Below are 12,376 nucleotides of genomic sequence, written 5' to 3'. Positions count from 1 at the left end.
AGACAAAATAATAATAATAATAATAATAATTTAACTGTAAAGAAAGCATACGTAAGCAAATTACTAGAATGTTGACACATTTTTAGAAGAATTTGTTTTCATCCATTTTGCAAAAATTAAAAATTCATGAAAACATTATCAAATAAGGAGATCATTATAATTTAAGTCATTTAGAACTAAAGAAACAAAGAATAATCTTATTAAAACTTCAAAAATTCTGAGGAAAATAGCAACAAGATACTTTAAGAAAGAATTATATAATGCCTCATATGAATGCAAGCTACACCCACCAACTGGCCACTCAATCTGATATGATTGAGGTGGTAATGACCTGGTTCTGATACATTATTTATTAAATCCATATATTATCATTAAAAAAGTGAATAAAGTGTGGTCTTTAGTTTTTTTTTTTTTTTTTTTTTTTAAGTATCCTTTTCTGTATCAGGTTCCCATTCAGGAGATAACAATGCATCATGTCATCATGTCTCCTTAGCCTCCTTTACACTGGGACAATTTTTCAGACTTTGTTTTTAATGACCATGATAGTTTTGAGGAGTACAGGGGAGAATTGTGCAGAATACTCCTCTATTGAGATTTGTATGATGTTTTTCTCCTAATTAGACTGGGGTTGTGGATTTTAGAGAGAAGGCTGCAGAGGTAAAGCACCATTTACATCATACCTCATCAAGAGTACCTACTGTCACCATGACTCATCACTGGTGACTTTCACCCTGAATAGCTGGCTGAGGTAGTGTTTGCTATGTTTCTCTCCTGTAAGGTAACTCTCCCTGCCCCTTCTTTCCTGTATTCTTGCTAAAGAAGTGACTGCACAACCCATGCATATAATGTGGAGAGTTATGTTTCACATCTTGAGAACAGAGTTACCTATAGAAATTGCTTGGGATTCTTGTCCATGGAGGATGTATCAATTCTTTTCTTTATTCACCTTTTATTTATATCATTATTGACTCAGAGATATTTACTTTATACCTTGGGATATAAACCCAAGGTATACTTTTCTTTTTTTCTCTATTTTTTCAGCTTTGGCCATGGGGAGCTCATTTAAATGGCTTCTATAATCCTTTGACATGCTTCCATCAGTGTGCCTATGGGTTTTGTTTGTTTGTTTGCTGTTTTTTGAACACTCCTTACTTTATGGTACTACAAGTTACTCTAGGCTCATCCTGTATATCTCTTTTCCAGCCCTAGAATTAGCCATTTCTAGTAGGAACCCTTCTATAGGAGTACAGTGTTTGAAACCAAGGTCTGGGCGCTGTGTGTGCTCGTTACTAGAGGGGTGTCATTGCTTCTAGGGCCTCTTAGCTAACAGAACAAAGAAATAGATATGTGTATACTAAACTATGTATATACCCATATCTATAAATATCTGTGTATATATACACAGATATATCTTATAGCAAAACATGAGTTCAATCCAGTGTCTCTAATTCTAATCCATTATCATCTGGATCATTCTAGCCTTTCTCCCCACTGATTGTCCGCAGTCTCCCACTCTAAAACCATCTACCAGCCACTCAGCTAATTATTCAATTCTAGTAGATATGTGTCATTGTTTCAAAACTCGTAACCTGGGAGTTCCTGTTGTGGCGCAGTGATTAACGAATCCTACTAGGAGCCATAAGGTTGCGGGTTCGATCCCTGCCCTTGCTCAGTGGGTTAAGGATCTGGCGTTGCCGTGAGTTGTGGTGCAGGTTGCAGACGCAGCTCAGATCTCGCGTTGCTGTGGCTCTGGTGTAGGCCGGCGGCTACAGCTCCGATTCGACCCCTAGTCTGGGAACCTCCATATGCCGTAGGAGTGGCCTAAGAAATGCCCAAAAAAAAGACAAAAAAAAAAAAAAACAAAACAAAACTCGTAACCTGTGTCTAAAATGTATTTTACAAACCTCTATTAATAGAACTGAAAGTTAATAGCCAAAAGTTGAAATGGCTAATAAATACATTAATTAGTATCCTATTTACACTTTGCTCATAAACTTTAATCATTTATTATAAATAGCATTCCTGAACTTGTGAGTCAATCCTCAGTGGTCATCAATTTATATTAGTGTGCCCCAATTTCACTTGTCAACCATAACCTAAAATTAGTCATTATTTTCATGTAAGGATGATTGTAATCACTACACAAAATCTCATTTAAATTAACAAACTGGTGTTTTCCACAATAAATGTGTAAATAACCTTATGAGGCATCAAGCCATCAATTACCTTCCCAGCTTAAAATATTAGCTTCGGATACTTGAACAGAGACAAGGAAAAATGACATTTCTGTATGCTTCAATGATTCTTCCAGCCACCATAATGAAAGCATTTCAAAATTTTAAGAAAAACTCTTTGGAGGAAAATGTAATTTTTCATAGAACTGTAGGCTTAGTGTCACCGTATAGAGTTAACATCTTTAAAAATAGCAACATTCCTTTACTGAGTGCATACTACTGGCCAGGTGCTATTCAGATGCACTACATTTATTTTGTACCCTCCTCTGGTACAGGCCTTTAACGTAAATACCCCATCTCTATTTTAGAGACAAGAAAAATGAAGCTCAGAGAAATTAAGTAATTTATTCAAGGTTGAAAAGCCAATAAAAAGCCAAATGAGTCTCTGATTTTAGAGGCCACACTTTGTCCATTATGGTAGGTGTAGCATTGCAAAATATTCTCAGAAATCAATATCTGTGCAATACATACCCAACTACTATTGTACAGAGACAATTTAGCATGAAAAAAACCACATTCACTCTTTCCCTAATTTCACTTAAGACCTTGTACAAGGAATAAAAGCAAGTCCCAAAAGGAAAGTAATTCTAACAAATGGCTTTGGTGAAATCAGTGATCTTATCAATATTCATTTTGGTCATCTCTAATTCAAAAGGAAAATACTGGCAACAAAATAAAATGGTTCTCACTAAAGATAGGGTTTTCTCAAATTAATTAACACTTTTCTTAGTGTTGCTTCTAAAAAAACTCCACAAGGGAAAGTGAATAGCTAAAATATGATCTTAATGTTTTTAAAAAAAGTACAAATAATTCAAAGAAGTTTTTTAATTACTACTTGTTTACCATGCAAGCTAATTTTAATTTCCTTGCTTTTTTATCCCTTGACAAATGGCTTATGTTTTGTTTGGACCCAAACAAAACAAAGTATAAAAATGAATTAAAATTGTTTCTCTTCATACACTTAGTATGAATGACCCCTTTGTGCTGAAAATTTGGAAAGAGGAAGGACAAAAACATGTCAGCTATAAAACATGAACTCTTCTCCAAATTAATTAAAAGACTTTTTCAATTTTGTTTTCTTTTATAAGCAGAGAACTTGATCATAAATTGGCTCTAATATCTTTTCCTGTATCTTTTTCTTTATGTGAGAAATAAAAATAAAGAAGATCCAATCTTAAACAAAGAAGACAGTATCTATCTACCTGGATGCAGCAAGAGTGCCAGGAAGTTTTAGAAGCTCAGGGCTTGTTCATGTCTATAATTAGGAAGAAAGTCTCTGCCAAATAAACATGCACTTTTGGATCTTTTTTGACTGTGCCAATTATGACTTAAATCTTCCTGGGTAAAGAAAGCCCATTTTTTACACCTACATAAATAAGCTACATTTCAAATTGGATAATTACAAAAAGCTACATTAAAAAAAAAAAAAGAACTTGGAGAATAGAATTGGCCCTGTGAACTCATATTCTGAATTTCTATGATATTTAAAGAGATCAGTCTTTTCTGTGATTGTACTGCAGTCTTTGAGGGCTAAGTGGCAACAGAATTTGAGGGGTACTCACTGTACATAGATGATTAGAAGAAGACTGGATAGATAAAAAAAGAAAAATAGTAATGTGTGTAGGTAGACATGATATAAATTGGAGAAAGTAAATAAAATTTTTCCATATCTAAAGATGATTAATCACATGTGTAAACATCTATAGCCTTGGCAACAGTAGCTTAAATTTTTTTTAATTAAAAAAAGCAACTAGAAATGGATAGATTCCTAGGAACATACAATCATCCAAGACTGAATCAGGAAGGAATAAAAAATCTTAACAGAACCAATTACTAGACATGGAATTGAATCAGTAATCAAAAAACTCCCTACAAGGGAAGGGATGAAATTGGAGGTTGGAATTGACATATACATACTACTATATATGGAATGGATGTGTGAAAAAGACCTGCTGTATAGCACAGGGAAATCTATTCAGTACTCTGTAGTGACCCAAATGGGAAAAGAATCTGAAAAGGAATGGATATATGTGTGTGTGTGTGTATATATATACACATATATATATATAATCTGAAAAGGAATGGATATATGTGTGTGTGTGTATAAGATATATATATATATTAACTGAGTCACTTTGCTGTACTCCTGAAACACAACATTGTAAATCAACTCTAATCTAATCAAATTCAATTAAAAAATAAACCTCCCAACAAACAAAAGTCCAGTTCCAGATGGTTTCACAGATGAATTCTAAAAAATATTTAAAGACAAGATAATACCTATCCTTCTCAAACTGTCCAAAACAATTACAGAGGAAAGATCACTTCCAAACTCATTCTACAAGGCTAGCATCACCCTGATGCCAAAATCAGGCAAAGACATCAGGAAAAAAAAATTCCAAGCCAGTATCACTGATGAACATAGATGCAAAAATCACCAACAAAATGTTAGCAAAACCAATTCAACAATATAGTAAAAGGATTGTACACCATGATCAAGCAGGATTTATTCAAGGGATACAAGGATGGTTCAAAAATATAAATCAATCAATATTACACACCATCTTAACAAAACAAAGGATAAAAATCATAATCATCTCAATATATGCAAAAAAAATTTTTCGACAAAACTAAACAAAGTGGGAATGGAGGGACTTATGATAAAAACTCTCAACAAAGTGGGAATGGAGGGAACATATCTCAACATAATAAATGCCGTATATAACAAATCCATAGCCCACATCACACTCAAGAGTAAAAATCTGAGAGCAACTCCTCTAAGATCAGGAACAGACAAGGATGCTCATTTTTACCACTTTTACTCAACACAGTATTGCAAGTTCTACACACAGCAATCAGAAAGAGAAAGAAATAAAAAGGAATCCAATGGCATGAATACTATAAACTATTAGAAATAACAAATAAATTCGGTAAGGTTGCAGGATACAAAGTTAATATATAGAAATCTGTTGTGTTTCTATATACTAACAACAAACTATTGGAAAGAGAAATTAAGAAAACAACCCCATTTACAACTGCGTTAAAAAGAATAAAATTGGAGTTTCCGTAGTGGCATAGCAGAAATGAATCCTTCTAGGAACCATGAGGTTGCAGGTTTGATCCCTGGCCTCGCTTAATGGTTTAAGGATTCAGCGTTGCCCTGAGCTGTGGTGTAGGTCACATACACAACTGGGATCTGGTTGCTGTGGCTATGGTGTAGGCCAGCAGCTGTAGCTTTGACTAGACCCCCCTGGCCTGGGAACCTCCATATTCCGCAGACCCCAAAAAGCAAACAAAAAATCAACAAAACCAACCAACCAACAAACAAAAAACACCACATAGGAATAAATCTAATGAAGGACATAAAAGACCTATACTCTAAAAATTGTAAGACCCTGATGACAGTAATTGATTTTGTTTTTTCTTTTTTTTGGGGGGGGCACCCACAGCCCATGGGGTTCCCTCGTCAGGGATCAGATCCAAGCCACACTTGCAGCATAAACTGCAACTGCAGCAATGCCAGGTCCTTAACTCACTGTGCTGGGCAGGGATCAAACCTACATCCTAGCATTCCCAAGACATCACCAATCTCGTTGCACCACAGCAGGAACTCCTGATGACAGTAATTGAAAATGACACAAACAAATGGAAAGATAGACAAACAATGCTCATAGATTGAATGAATCAAAACTGTTCAAATGCTCATACTACCCAAGGCAATCTACAGTTTCAATACAATCCTTTTCAAAATATCAAGGACATTTTTCATGGAACTAGAACAAATACTCATAAAATTGGTATGGAAATACACACACACACACACACACACACACACACACACACACACACAGAAAATAGCCACAGCAATCTTGAGAAAGAATGACAAAGCTAGAAGTATCACTCTCCCTGATTTCAAGCCATACCAGAGAGCTACAGTAATCTAAACAATATGGTGTTGGCACAAAAAAAAAAAAAGACACATAGATCAATGAAACAGCATAGACAGACCAGAAAAAAAAAAAAAAAAAAACAAGCTTTAAAATCGATTAAACTACAACAAAGGAGCCAAGAATATACAATGGGGAAAAGACAGCTTCTTCAGTAAATGGACAGCTACACACCAAAGAATAAAACAACCATTTTCATACACTGTATACAAAAATAAACTCAAAATTGATTAAAGACTTAAATGTTAAGACATGAAACCATAAAACTCCGAGAGGAAAATGCAGCAGCAATGTCTTTGGCATTGGTCTTAGTAACATTTTTTTGAATCTCTCTTCTCAGGCAAGGAAAACAAAAGCAAAAATAAACAAATAGAACTACCTCAAACTAAAAAGCTTTTGCACAGCAAAGGAAACAATCAACAAAATGAAAAGGAAGCCTACTGAATGGCAGAAGATTTTTACAAAACAATATATTCAATAAAGGGTTAATATTTAAAATATATTAAAGCCTATAAACAAAATATCAAAAAAAACTCATTCAATTAAAACATGGTCGGGAGACCTGAACAGTTTTCCAAAGAATACATACAGTTAGCCAATAGGCACATGAAAATAGGCTCAACATTAAAATTATCAGGGAAATGCAAACCAAAACCACAATGAGATATCACCAATCACCTGTCAGAATGGCCATCACCAAAAAGATGACAAATAACAAGTGCTAGTGAGGATGTGGAGAAAAGGAAACCCTTGTGCACTGTTGGTAGGACTGTAAATTGGTGCAGCCACTATGGAAAACGGCATAGTGGTCTCAAAAAATTAAAATAGAACTACCATAAGATCCAGCGATTTCACTTCTGGATTTTTATGTGAAGAAACCAAAAACACTAATTTGAAAAGATTATATGCACCCCTATGTTCACTGAAGCACTATTTATAATAGCCAAGATATGGTGGCACCCTAAGTGTCCACCACTAGATAAACTGATAAAGAAGATATATCTACACATGTATGTGTGTATATATACACACATACATACACATGTTCCATCTATATCCACATGTATATTTACATATATACATATATTGAACTATATGTATATATACACATATGATTATTACATATATGTGATCATATGTATGTATATATAATTATATGATATGATGTGATATACATGATCATATATAATTATTATATATAATTATCACATCAAAATCACTGTCAGTGATTAACTGTGTTGCCACATCTTCATGAAGTTTCCTTTACATTTGCTATATAAAGAAAATTTTAATAGTTAAGTATAAACTAGAATAGGCTTGTGCAACAGAACTTTATGCAGTAATGGAAATACTTGATATCTGTGCTGTCCAATACAGTAGCCACTAGTCCTTTGGGGTTACTGAGTGCTAGAAATGTACCTATTGTAACTAAGAAACTAAATTTAAAAATTTAATTAACTTAAATTTAAATAGTCACAGGTGGCTAGTGGCTACCATATTTAGTGCTGGGCTATAAACTAACTCTGGTTTTATCTCCTAAAGGGAGGATAAACATATTTTTACTAATAAACTCTCAATTACAAGCAAGATTGATGTATCTATGTCAATAATATAAATGAATATAAATAATTCTGCCTTACCAGTTTTATTCATTTCTTCTTTCTTTCAACAAATATTTAAAGGAGTATAAGTACTTAGAAATATTAAAATTTTAAAACATGTTGATTATCGTGTTAAATGAAATGTAAGATAATCCTATTCAATATCATCAAAATCCTGGCTAAGACAGAAAACTTATTCATGAGTTCCACATATGTCAACTGTTCTCTTTATAGAGTATATATCCTTTCTCTATATGAATGTTATTTATTGTTTTGCAAAAATTTCCTTCCCCAACAGCAAACACCAATAATCAGATCTATGTTTCTGCACATAAGCTGCATTAAAACAAAGGCAGCCACCCAGTAGCTCCACATGCCCTCAGTCTAAAAGACGCTCCCAAGTAACTCTTTTGATTTCTACTATCTTTTAATAGAAATATACACTTTTAGAAGAAACAACTCCACCTACAAATTTACCTCTCTTTTCTAATAGATGATTATAATAAATAAAATCTGAGGCTCTGTCAAAGCTGTGGCCTCAGCAGGCTATATAAATTTGCTGCAGTGAATGGAACTTTTCCCATGAGACATATATTAAGAAAAAACTACTTAGTAGTCTAGACAAAAAACTTGAGAGACCTTGGCTGTGCGTTCTAACCAAACTTACACTCTTTTTGTGACACCTGAAAAATCTTTCTGACCCTGAGTTTTCTCATTTCAAAAATAACCTTATCCAGAAATCCCTCTTAAGAGACTAGCATAAGGAGATAATCATGTATGGGGAAAATGTCATTTTAGGGGTACAGGATTTCATAGCAGTCCCACATGCTATCAAATATTGGAAATAATTTACACATCCATGAAATACTATGTATGCTTCATTTAAAATTAACTATTTGTATTGTCATAGAAAGGAGCTTGTGACAAATTGTTGACTGAAAAAAAGTAGGCCATAAAGAGTGTGGGGAGACAGAGAAAATTCAAAAAGGTGTGCATCAAGACAGTAACAGTGCTTAACACAGGGTGATATTATTTGGGGTGGCTTTTACACTTTGCTTTAACCTCTCTGTACTATTTGAAATTTTATATCTAGTACAGATTATTTTCTTCAAAAATTACAACACTATGTTTACAAATAAGGAAAATTGAAACACAATTTTTGGTTGTGTTAAACGGGGTATTTCAAAGTGAAAGAAGCGACAGGATATGAAGAGAGAGAGCATGAGGGAGGAAGAAGGGGAAAGAAGTAGAGAGAGAGGGAGAGAGACTGACTTATTTTAAGGAATTGGCTCGCATGATTGGGGAGGCTTGGCAAGCCCCAAATCTGCAGGGTATACCAGCAGGCTGGAGACCAAGGAAAGAGTGCAAATCAAATCCAAAAACCATATGCTGGCAGAATTTCTTCTTGCTCAGGAGAAATCAATCTTTGTTCTACTAAGGCCTTCAAATGATTAGCTGAAGACCACTCACATTATGGAGTGAATCCGCTTTACTCAAAGCCACCAATTTAAATGTACATTTCATCCAAAAAAACATCTTCACAGAAACATCCAAAATAATGTTTGATCAAATATCTGGACACTGTAACCCAGCCAAGCTGACACATAAAATTAACCATCACATTGGTTTAAACCCTACATTGTTACAAGAGGATATAAATTTTAGAGTGCTATAAAAATATTAATTTAAAATTTCACATAATCCCATTAATCCCTAGGAGAAAAGTCAATTTGAATTAGTAAAAATGTCTCATGGAAACATTTTACTAAAGAAATATAAAACTCAATTACCTCTCCTCTCTCTTTTAACTTTCAACTCCGCCTTCACCTATATCCCATCTTTTTTACTTTCAGAGGATGCTCTTGCCAAATACTTCACAGGAAAAATGAAAATCATCAGACAATGTACAGGCACACCTCAGAGACTGGTATTACAGATGACTGCAATAGGCAAATATTGTAACAAAGTGAGTTTGGTTTCTAAGTGCATAAAAGTTATGATTACAATATAGTATACCAAGTGTGCAATCACATTATGTCTAAAAAATGTACATACTTTAATCAAAAATACTTTATTGCTAAAAAGTTCCAAGCATCATCTGAGCATTCGGCAAGTCGTAATCTTTTTGCTAGTGGAGGGTTTTTCATATTATAAGAATTAACAAAATATGTGACACAGAGACACAAAGTGAGCAAACGCTGGAAAAATGGTGCCAAGAGACTTGTTCAATTCAGGGTTGCCACACACCCTCAATGTGAAAAACAATACCCATGAAGCACAATAAACTGAAGTGAAATAAAACCAGTTATGGCTGTATTAGTTTGCTAGGGTTGCCATACCAATGGACCAAAAACTAGGTCCTTAACAGCTAAAATTTATTGTCTCAGTTCTAGAGGAAAGAAGTCTGATATTGACATGTCAGAGTCTGGATAAAGTTGGTTCTTTCAGAGGGCTGTGATAAAGAATCTGTTCCATGCCTCCCTCCTAGTTTCTGAAGGTTTACTGGCAGTCTTTAGTGTTCCTTTGCTTCTAGATGCATCAGCCTCACTTCTGCTTTTATCTTCACATGTCATTCTTCTGGGTTTATGCCTCTGTGTCCAAATGTCCCATTTTATAAGGACATAGTCACATGGGATCAGGGCCCTCCAATGACTTTATCTTTTTTAAATTTAATTTTATTAGAGTATAATTGACTTACAATGTTGTAATAGTTTCAAGTGTACAGCAAAGTTAATCAGTCATATGCATAAATATATCCATTCTTTTCTCCCCTGATAGGTTATTTCAGACTAATGAGTAGATTTTCCTGTACTATACAGTAGGTTCTTGCTAATCATCTATTTTACACAGTAATATGTATATGTTATTCCCTACCTCCCAAGTCTTCCTTCCCCCAGTGGTTTTACCTACAGTAACCATAAGATTGGTTTTGAAATCTGTGAATTTGTTTCTGAGGGTATGCTCAGCCTTTTATTAAATGCTAATCCATCCAACTGTGGTCTTGATCCCATGCCTCATCATTCAATGAATTAAATATCCACCCTCCCATATTTTCAGTATTTACTTTTTTAATGGGTACTTTTTATCTACCCTCCCATTCATCTTGAGCTTACCAAAAAAAAAAAAAAAAAAAAAAAGTAAAAAGGTTCATCCTTCCTAAATCCTGCAGCCTTTTCTCCTTTCTCCTACACTTCTCTGACACTTTTCGTGACATGTCTCCAAGCAGTACCCACTTGCCTTCAAATCACATTTACTCTTCATTTACTTCAATCTAGCTTCTATTCCCATCTTGCCACCATCTGAAACTACTCTTGCTCAGCTAATAGATCACCATGTTACTAAATCCAAAGAACAATTTCTATCAACTTACTTGATCACTGATAATCTTCAGGCAGAAAATTTCTCACTTGCAACTTTCAAGACCACTCTACTCACTTGCCATCTATATCTTGGTTATAATCTTTGTAGCTTTTAAAAAATAAAGTTTATTTTCTAAGATTTTAGATTTATAAAAAAATGTTACAAAGAAAGTACATACATTTCCCGTGCATGACATACCTGGTTTCCCTTACTATTTAAGGGACATGCTTGTTATAATTAATGAAGCAATACTGACACATTATTATTAACTCAAGTTCATCCTTAATTCAGATATCCTTAATTTTCACCTAAGGTCCTTCCTCTGTTCCAGGATGCAATCCATGATACCACATATGTTTAGTCATCAAGTCTCCTTAGGATCTGCTAGCCTAGGACAGTATATCAGACTTTTTTTTTTTTAATGACCTTGATAATTTAGAGGAGTGCTAGTATTTTTCAGAATCCTCTATTGGGATTTTCCTGGTGTTTTATTATGATTAGACTGGAGTTAGGTGTTTTAGGGGAGGAATCTACAGAACTAAAGTGATATTTGTATCACATCTTATCAAATGTACACACTCATACTATCAACATGACTCATCCCTATTGATGTTAACCTTGATCACCTGGCTAAAGAAGTGTTTATTGGAGTTCCCGTCGTGGCACAGTGGAAACAAATCCAACTGGAAAACATGGGGTTGAGGGTTTGATCCCTGGCTTCGTTGGGTGGGTTGAGGATCCGGCATTGCCATGGGCTGTGGTGTAGGTTGCAGATGCGGCTTGGATCTGGTGTTGCTATGGCTGTGGTTTAGGCCAGCAGCTGTGGCTCCAATTGGACCCCTAGCCTGGGAACCTCCATATGCCACAGGTGTGGCCCTAAAAAGACAAAAAAAAAAGAGAGAGAGAGAGAGAAGTGTTTGTCAAGTTTCTCTATTCTAAAATTATTCTTTTTTCCCCCTCTTCCCAATCTTCCTTTAGAAGGAAAACACTATGCTCAGCCCATACTTAGAGGGTAGAGGAGCGTGTTCTACATCTTTGATAGTAGAGTACCTAGATAAATAATTTAGAATTCTTTTGCAGAAGAAAGTTGTCTCTTCCCCATTTATTTATTCCGCCATTTATTTGTATTAGTGCTGACTCATTGATATATATTTTAAACTTTGACTTACAATCCAATACCACCATAACTATTTGTTGCTCAAATTTCCAACCAAGATTACTCTACCCAGCAAGG

The 12,376-nt window shown here is 34.7% G+C and overlaps 1 long non-coding RNA gene across 1 annotated transcript; it reads right to left on the bottom strand.

The window, feature by feature from the left end:
* Positions 1–947: 947 nt before the first annotated feature.
* Positions 948–6,643, bottom strand: LOC146404804 (uncharacterized). Its single transcript, XR_014841959.1, has 2 exons — positions 1,356–6,643; positions 948–1,221 (listed from the first exon to the last, which is right to left on the bottom strand). It is a non-coding gene; the product is annotated as an uncharacterized LOC146404804 (long non-coding RNA).
* Between the last annotated feature and the right edge of the window lie 5,733 nt (positions 6,644–12,376).

The sequence above is a fragment of the Sus scrofa genome, chromosome 3 (assembly GCF_054392235.1).
Source record: "Sus scrofa isolate SSC_HxYL_T2T_F1_AM1 chromosome 3, Sscrofa_HxYL_maternal_Yorkshire_Landrace_v2.0, whole genome shotgun sequence".
NCBI classification, from domain to species: Eukaryota; Metazoa; Chordata; class Mammalia; order Artiodactyla; family Suidae; genus Sus; species Sus scrofa.
This window is presented reverse-complemented; position numbering and strand designations above follow the sequence as displayed.